Source organism: Mus caroli, chromosome 11 (assembly GCF_900094665.2).
Source record: "Mus caroli chromosome 11, CAROLI_EIJ_v1.1, whole genome shotgun sequence".
Taxonomy (NCBI): Eukaryota; Metazoa; Chordata; class Mammalia; order Rodentia; family Muridae; genus Mus; species Mus caroli.
Genome location: NC_034580.1, coordinates 7556390 through 7565886, shown reverse-complemented (window position 1 = coordinate 7565886; position 9497 = coordinate 7556390).

Below are 9497 nucleotides of genomic sequence, written 5' to 3'. Positions count from 1 at the left end.
AATATGGAAACACATATACATATGCACACACACATACATTCACACAAATAAATTCACACACATACACACACATTCACACAAATAAATACACACACATACACACACATTCACACAAATAAATACACACACATACACACACACACTCACACAAAGAAAAAAAGGAATCAAACAAGACCAGTATCCAACATTACTAATACTGATCCTTTTTAATTATTATTTTATATTTTTAAAGGTTTGCTCATTGCTGAATCAATCTGATTTTAGAAGAACCAGAAATTATAAGTAAACCAGGAGAGAAATATAAGCACCATAATTTTACTGTCCATGGTAACCACTGTAAATAGCATGATGAATCTTTCTATTTTTTTTTATTTTATTTGGGCATATTTGCATTTCGTATTCAGAAAATGGGATCATATGCCATATTTAATTGATTTTGTAACCTACTTAATACAAAATAACACTTTCATTACATATTTTGTATCATATTGAAAAAATTTTAAACTTTTTTAGAAATCCAAACTCAACCTTAGAGCACAGAGAATAAATGGTAATTCCTGCTACATTCATGTGGTAAACCAAGTAGAAAAGGAAAGGAGCAAGAGAAATGGGAGTGAATAGGACACAGTACCATTAGCTCTGAGACAGGTCACACTACCTGTACCAGAGAGCCAGACATTTCCATGTCTAAAAATCCCTGTGTGGGAAGACCATGAATTGACTGCAGTCACAAGAGCAGATGAGCCAGAAGAATGAAAGGCTATAGAAACTAGAAAGTTGGACAAATTACTTTGCCTTCTCCAGACAATAGAAGCCCAGATTGAAGAAGCCAGTAAAGCAATTACTGATGAGTAGAAGAGCTCAGTATAAAGCTGGTCTGAGGGTACAGCAAATTGACTAATGGTAGCTTGTCCTTATAGAGACATTGTGGCAGAGAAGAGAAAATGCAATATATATATATATGTATATGTATATGTATATATATATATATATATATACATACACACACACATATATATATACACACACACACACATATATATATACACACACACACACATATATATATATATATATATATATATATATATATATATATATATATATATATTTCAAACAGAAACTTAATAAAAGATCCATTTTTATTCATGGATCAATTTTTTTTTAATCAAGGAAGAGAGATTGCAGAGTCATATTTCAGAGGTTAAAAGCATAGAGTAAGTTAGAGTAAGCTCCTGCTCTTCCATAAGACCCAAGTTTACTTCTTAGCAAATGTATAGAGCAGCTGGCAACCACCTGTAACTGACTCTATAGCAACTGACGCCTTCTTCTGAGCTCTCTGGGCACTGCCCTTGTATACACAATAATAATAATAATAATAATAATAATAATAATAATAATAAATCATCTTATTTTTTAAAAAGAGACAAATTGAGAAAATGAAGCATGGCAGATATCAAGAGAGAAGTAAAACCAAAGGAAACAAGCACAATGCAATTAGAAACAAAGTAAAGAAAGAAAAAAAGGAGTAACAGAATGAGGAGTTTTCAAAGTAAATGTAAGCAGGGTAGATATAATAGAACATGGAAAGGAGATACAAGAATACAAAATTTGAATATTCAAAGAACAAAACAGCCACAACAGAATAGATTATAATACAATGATATACTTCTGGAAAAAAAAAAAAGAAAAAGCAACAGACAACACTTTCTGGGTAAGATTATAAAATCACTTTTACATATTTGCAAAGAAACTGTAAGTCATGCAGTAAAACAAAAGGCAGATTGTATTGCTACAGTAACACCTGCAGAGTGAGAATTTTTAACCTGCAGATAGGCAAATTATATTTTAGGAAAATTTCTAGAAGACATATATCACAACTCCTAAAACAGACCTCAAAAACTGTGATCAAGATGGGAAGTGAACTTCAAGCATATTCAACTACAGGTTTGAGAAAGGTTGTGTGGCTGCTGGGGTGACATAGGAGTGAGAATAAGACCTCATTCTTCCTTATCTGGAATGCCTGGGGATAGTAGCATTAAGATATTTTCATACTTGGAATATTCATATACATGAAAAGATATTTGGAGTCTAGAGTTTAGCCTAAAATTTATGTATGATTTATGTTTTTGTTTGTGAGCATACCTTTTAACAGCTAACCATCTCTCCAGTCCTTAAGTATGTTTTATTATAGTCATGTTACACACATGTTTACACATGTTTAGTAATTCTGTTAATGGAAATAGCTTCTTCACGTTGGATTCTCACTTGTGCCATGATATTAAAACTTCAGAGTATATGGTGTAATCTCAACAGATTATACTCTAAAGACACTATCTGTACAGTAATGTAGAGAATCAAAACAAAACTCAATTCTCATCTTGCCACTTAAAAAGTCATTATTATCTTATAAGTATGAGTGTTTTTCCCAGAGAAGGATGCTGCTTCCTTGAAGCAGGAGAAGCAGATAATTGTGAGTAGGAATGTAGGTGACTGGGAATTGAACCTGGTCCTATGGAAGACTAGTTGCTACTAGTGTTCTTAATCACCTAGTCTCAAGTCCCATGAATGTCTTACTTCTGAGAGTCCAAGGACAACAGGAAGAGTTTGTAAATCTGCCCACAAATGATTGAGCACAATGGTAGTATGAAGAAAAGCTGTCTGCAGGAGAACACTATGTTTGAATGAAGGTTGAACAGAATGTGATCTTCAGGTAGTGTATTACAGCACTTTCTGCTAGGTTTTCTTGGCTTATAACACTGTCTAAGTCTGATTAAGCAAATTTTAGTTCTCAGACATAGGTCAAATCTATGACTTATTATCTCTGTATGTGCCCCAAGAAATAGTGACAATATATTATTGAACATTTCAAAGATGTTTTAAAAGAATTCTTTGCATATGAACTGCATACCATTCGGCACCATGTAAAAGGTGAACATGGAAAGAAAGTAGAACTCTGAATGTAGGTCATGAAGTGGAAACCTCAGCTTTTAAATTTAGGAGCCTGTGGAAATTCACATTCTCTTGCTGTGTACATGTACAGTCATTCTTCAGGCAGATTAGATGGCAAGGAGAATCTCACATCACTATTTCTGTTCCCTTCTTATTGTTATATCTTTACATGTACCAAAAGATACCAGAACATGTGCTTTCAGCTAATTTATTCTCATACCATGGGCTGACTAGTGTTTCTCTTCAATAATTTGTGATTTCATTCTTAAATTATTTTTACATCTTTTTTCTCCTTTTGAAAATAAATTCTCAAGTAAGAAAGCTAAATTAATAATAGAAATGGCCAAATGAGAAACAAAAATGAAACTACCTCTGTAAGTCGTGTAACTGTTTTAAAAAAGGGAATGTTCACCATTTAGAGAGAGAGAGAGAGAGAGAGAGAGAGAGAGAGAGAGAGAGAGAGAGAGAGATTGAGATTGATTCTCTTTAAATACAGTATATCCAGATCAGAGTTTCCCATCAGCATGCACTTCTTGGCATCCATAATAGTGTCTGCATTTGATGACTGTATATGGGCTGGACCCCCAGGTGGGGCATTCTTTGGATGGCCTTACCTTTAGTCTCTGATCTACACTTTTTCTCCATATTTCCTCCTGTGAGTATTTTGTTGCCCCTTCTAAGAAGGACCAAAGCACCCATACTTTGTTTTTCCTTCTTGAACTTCATGCGGTCTGTGAATTGTATCTTGTATTAGCTTTTGGGCTAAAATCCACTTATCAATAAGTGCATATCATGTGTGTTCTTTGGTGATTGAGTTGCCTCACTCAGGATGATATTTTCTAGCTCCATCCATTTGCCTACGAATTTCATGAATTCATTGCTTTTAATAGCTGAATAATAATCCATTGTGTAAATGTACCACATTTTCTGTATCCATTCCTCTGTTGAGGGACATCTGGGTTCTTTCCAGCTTCTGGCTATTATAAATAGGGTTGCTATGAACACATTGGAGTCTCCTGAGAGGCTCTGCCAGAGCCTGAAAAATACAGAGAGATGCTCACAACCAACCATTGAATAATCACAGGGTTCCCAATGGAGTTAGAGAAAGGACTGAAGGGTTTTGCAACCCCATAAGAAGAACAACATAATTAACCAACCAGAACTCCCAGGATCTAAACCACCAACCAAAGAGTACACATGGAGGGGCCCATGGCTCCAGCTGTACATATAGGAGAGGATGGCCATGTCAGACATCAATGGGAGAAGAGGCCCTTGGTCCTGTGAAAGCTCAATGCTCCAGGCAAGGGTGGGGAGGTGAGAGGGAACACACCCTCATAGAAGCGGGAGGAGGAAGGATAGGATAAGGGGTTTCTGGGGGCAGAAATCTGGAAAGGGGGTAACATTTAAAATGTAATACATAAAATATCCAATAAAAAATGACTAAGCAAATAAAAAAAAAAAAGATTAGAGTTTCCTTTCCCTGTACTCCTCCAAGGTCCTCTCCATCTCTTCTCCCCTCCAGATCTAACCCCCTCTGTTTCATTAAAACAGAATAGGTTTTTAAGAGATATCAACCAAACCTGACAAAATAAAATAAGATGAACCAAAATGATCCTGTTGATGTTGGATATCGCAATGCAACAGGACCAAGAGTGCCAAGACACAGGAGTCAGAGACCCACTTGTTCTCAGAGTCAGGAGGCCCATAAAAATATTAAAGCCAATAACTATAATATAGAAACAGAGGACCTGGTACAGATCCATGTAGACCCTGAGCTTGCTGCTTCCGTTTTTGTGATCTCATGTGCTGCTTGCTTAGTTGATTCAGAGGGCCTTGTACTCCTGGTATCCTTCATTTTCTCTGGGTCTTACTTTCTTTCTGCACCTCTTCCCAAGTATTTCCTGAACTCTGATGGGAGGGATTTGATGGAGACCTTCTATTTAGATTCTCTCTCCACATAATGTCTAGATGGGATTCTCTGCATCTGTTCCTCTCTGCTGTAGTATGTAGCCTCTCTGATGATGACTGGATAAGGCACTAATTTCTATGTATGGGAGAATATCATTAGGAATCATTTTATTGGTTTTCTTTTAGACCATAGTGTTTGGTTTTACCCTAACTCTCTGGAATATCCATTCTCTAGTTCTTGGCTACCCAAGCAGTGTCTGGTCTAAGTTCCTTCTCTAGGAGCAGGCCTTAGGCTAAAGTAGACATTGGTTGGCTTCCCCCATAAGTTCTGTGCCACCATTGACTTAGCATATTATGCAGACTGGACAGATTGTAGGCCAGTGGTTTTCTGGCTGGGTTGCTGTCCACATTTCTGTTTAAGTAGCTGCAGAATATTTATTTACTCGTATTGTATGTGTATGAGTGTTTTTCTTGCATGTATGTTTGCATACCATGTGCATGCACGGTGCTCGTGGAGGACAGAATAAGGCATTGAATTCCTTGGAACTGAACATGGTGAGCCACCATGTGAGTTTTCAGCATCAAACAAGGGTCTGCTGGAAGAGCAGCAAGCACTGCTCCATCTCTCTAGCGGCCAAATCTGTAATCTTTTAGTAAAAGATTACAAATGGACTCCAGACTGTTTGTAGCTGGTGCAAAATATGTTCATAACATTTGCATTTCTGTTTCTTTCTAGGAAGACATCTTTTAGGTCCAGAAAAACTTTTGTGACTATAAACATTTCACTTTAATGATGCTTAAATTTAAATTTACTACATTTGAAAAAATCTAAATTTAATATATTTAATTTATTTTAGGATATTATTAATATACCACAATGAACATTAATAACATATTTTTGTCAAAAATATATATTCCAAAAAAAGTGAAGATTCATCAGTGTCACAAGTTCATAAAGCTCTTTAATGTCTGGGTTAATAAAAGGTAATTGAATCTATATTCCTGTTTAGGTATTCAATCTATTTCAAAATATTTTGAATTAAATATTGGGGAAAAACAGCCCACCTGCAGTCTTGGCACTTAGAGAAGATAGAGTCAGGAAGATCTTGAATTGGAAACTATCCTGAGGATAGAAGAGAGTAGAGAAGATCAAAGTAGAACATGGATTCAAGTAGATCTATATTATAAAATACACCAGCATTTTAATGGTACCACTTAAAATATTTTTATATTTTTATTTTTATGTGTATGAGTCTTTGCCTCTATGTATGTGTGTGCACTATGCACATACCTGGTAACAGCAGAAGCCAGAAAAGTGTGTCTGATCTGATGGCACTGGAGTGACTGGTCATTATGAGCTGCTGTGTAAATTCTGGGAACTGAACCTAGGTCCTCTGTAAGAGGATCAAGTGCTCTTCCATATGGGTCCATCTCTTTAGTTCATTAATAGTATTCTTAAAATTATTATACCATGATAGCTCTGATTACTCAACTACAAGAGATTTCTTAAAATTGGTTCACAATGAATTTAATATACAACTATATAAAACCAATGGTTTTAATGCACCTGAATGTTTTACATTTTGAATGTATCTTATATCCATGCAATTTTGGCTGTATATAAATAATACTGGTTGCCTGGCTTGTTATTATTTTACTTTAAATGCTAAAAACACGAGCACAACTGAAGTACTTGTTTCTCTGTCTCTTTCATGAACTGAAACCAACTGATGAAGCCACTATCAAAAAAGGAGAATCACAATCTTGTATCCAGGCTCTCTCAGAGACCAGTCCACACAGAAGAGCACGTGGGCTGCAGAAGCAATAGAGCTTCTTGGACAGGATCACTTCCAGTCTTCATCCTCGCCAGGAGGTGGAGCTGAGACCCAGACCTATGTGTACCTTCCCTGCCAGAGGAGAGTTAGGCTTCAGAGGGGACTCTGACACTGGGACTCAGGTGAGAGTGCCATCTAGTATTACAGATCTCTCAAAGACCAGTCCTCTCAGGAGAGCACACAGGCCTCAGAAGCAATAGAACTTCTTGAACAGGACCACTTGGAGCCTTCATCTTCAGCCAAGAGGCAGATGTGAGCTCCAGACCTCTGTGTAACTTCCATTCAAGAGGAAAGCATGCCTCAGAGAGTGTTCTGACCACTGGGATTCAGGAGAGAGTTGGACTCCCAGGAATGCTGCACAGGCTAAAGAATTACAGGAGGAACAAGTAACAGCCAGAGACAGCTAGAACATCTAACACCAGAGATTACCAGACGGCAAAAGGCAAATGTAAGAATCTTACTAACAGAAACCAAGACCATCGGACATCATTAGAACTCAGTACGCCCACCACAGAGAGTCCACAGCACACCTGAAAAGCAAGATTCAGATTTAAAATCATATCTCATGATGCTGGAAGAGGATTTTAAGAAGGGCATTAATAAATCACTTAAATAAATACAGGAGAACACTGATAAAAACGTAGAAGTCTTTAAAGAAGAAACACAAAAAACCCTTATAGAATTACACGAAAACATAACCAAACATGTGATGGAATTGAACAAAACCATCCAAGATCTAAAAATGGAAGTAGAAACAATAAAGAAAACCCAAAGGGAGAAAACTCTGGATATATAAACCCTAGGAAAGAAATCAGAAACCAAAGATGCAAGCATCAACAACAGAATACAAGAGATGGAAGAGAGAATCTCAGGTGCAGAAGATTTCATAGAAAATATAGAGAAAACAACCAAAGAAACAGCAAAATACAAAAGATCCTAACTCAAAACATCCAGGAAATCCAGGACACAATGAGAAGACCAAACCTAAGAACAATAGGTATAGATGAGAATGAAGATTTTCAACTTAAAGGGCCAGCAAATATCTTCAACAAAATTATAGAAGAAAACTTCCCTAATCTAAAGAAAGAGATGCCCATGAACATACAAGAAGCCTACAGAACTCCAAATAGATTGAACCAGAAAAGAAATTCCTCCTGACACATAATAATGAGAACAACAAATACACTAAATAAAGATAGAATATTAAAAGCAGTAAGGGGGAAAGGTTAAGTAACATATAAAGACAGGCCTATCAGAATTACACCAAACTTCTCACCAGAGACTATGAAAGCCAAAAGATCTTGGACAGATGTTATACAGAATATAAGAGAACACAAACACAGCCCAGGCTACTATACCCAGCAAAACTCTTAATTACCATAGATAGAGAAACCACTGTTTTCCGTGACAAAACCAAATTCACACAATATCTTTCCATGAATCCATCCCCTCAAAGAATATTAAAGAGAAAACTCCAACACAAGGAGGTAAATTATGCACTAGAAAAAGCAAGAAAGTAATTCTTCAATAGACCTAAAAGAAAATAGACACAAGAACAGAATCCCAATTCTAACAACAAAAATAATAGGAAGCAATAATTACTATTCCTTAATATCTCTTAATATAAATTGAGTCAGTTTCCCAATAAAGACAAAGACTAACAGGCTGGCTATATAAACAGGAACCAACATTTTGCTGCCTACAGGAAAACTACTTCAGGGAACAAAGACAGACACTACCTCAGAGTAAAAGGCTAGAAAACAATTTTCCAAGCAAATGGACAGAAGAAACAACTTCCAATCCAAAGTTATCAAAAAAGACAAGGAGGGGCACTTCACACTCCTTAAAGGTAAGATCTTTCAAGATGAACTCTCAATTCTGAATATCTATGCTCCAAATGCAAGGGCAGCCACACTCATTAAGGAAACTTTAGTAAAGTTCAGAGCACACATTGCACCTCACACAAAATAGTGGGAGACTTCAACACCCCACTCCCACCAATGGATAGATCCTGGAAACAGAAACTAAAGAGAGACACATGGACACTAACAGAAGTTATGCAACAAATTGATTTAACAGATGTCTACAGAACATTTTATCCTAAAACAAAAGGATATACCTTCTTCTCAGCATGTCATGGTACCTCCTCCAAAACTGACCATATAATAGGTCACAAAACAGGCCTTAGCAGACACAAAAATATTGAAGTTATACCATGCATTCTATCACATCACCACAGACTAAGGATGATATTCAATAACAGCATAAATAATAGAAAGCCAACATTCACGTGAAAACTGAACAGCACTCTTCTCAATGATACCTTGGTCAAGGAAGAAATAAAGAAAGAAATTTAAGACTTTTTAGAGTTTAATGAAAATGAAGCCATGCCTGCCGGGAGGGCTTTGCCAGAGCACCCGGGAGAGCCATCTTGGTTCCCGGATCCAGCCTAGACTAGTCTGTGCCGGTGAGAGTGTGTACTACAGAAGCTACTAACAGCTTCTGGGATAGGCTGAGACCACACAGCTTCTGAGGTAGACACTGTTTCAGGCTCTAGACATCCGGGCACCTTACCTGCCAGAGAAGAGGTGTCTGCCCCACCCAGGAGGGCTTTGCCAGAGCACCTGGGGGAGCCATCTTGTTTCCCAGATTCCTCTGAGACTACCTGTGCAGGTGAGAGTGTGAACTACAGAAGCTAACAGCTTCTGGGACAGGCCCAGTTTCAGGCCTACATCTTCTGCCAGGAGGCAGGTCCTAACTCCAGATATCTGTGCACCTTCCCTGCAAGAGGAGAGCTTGCCT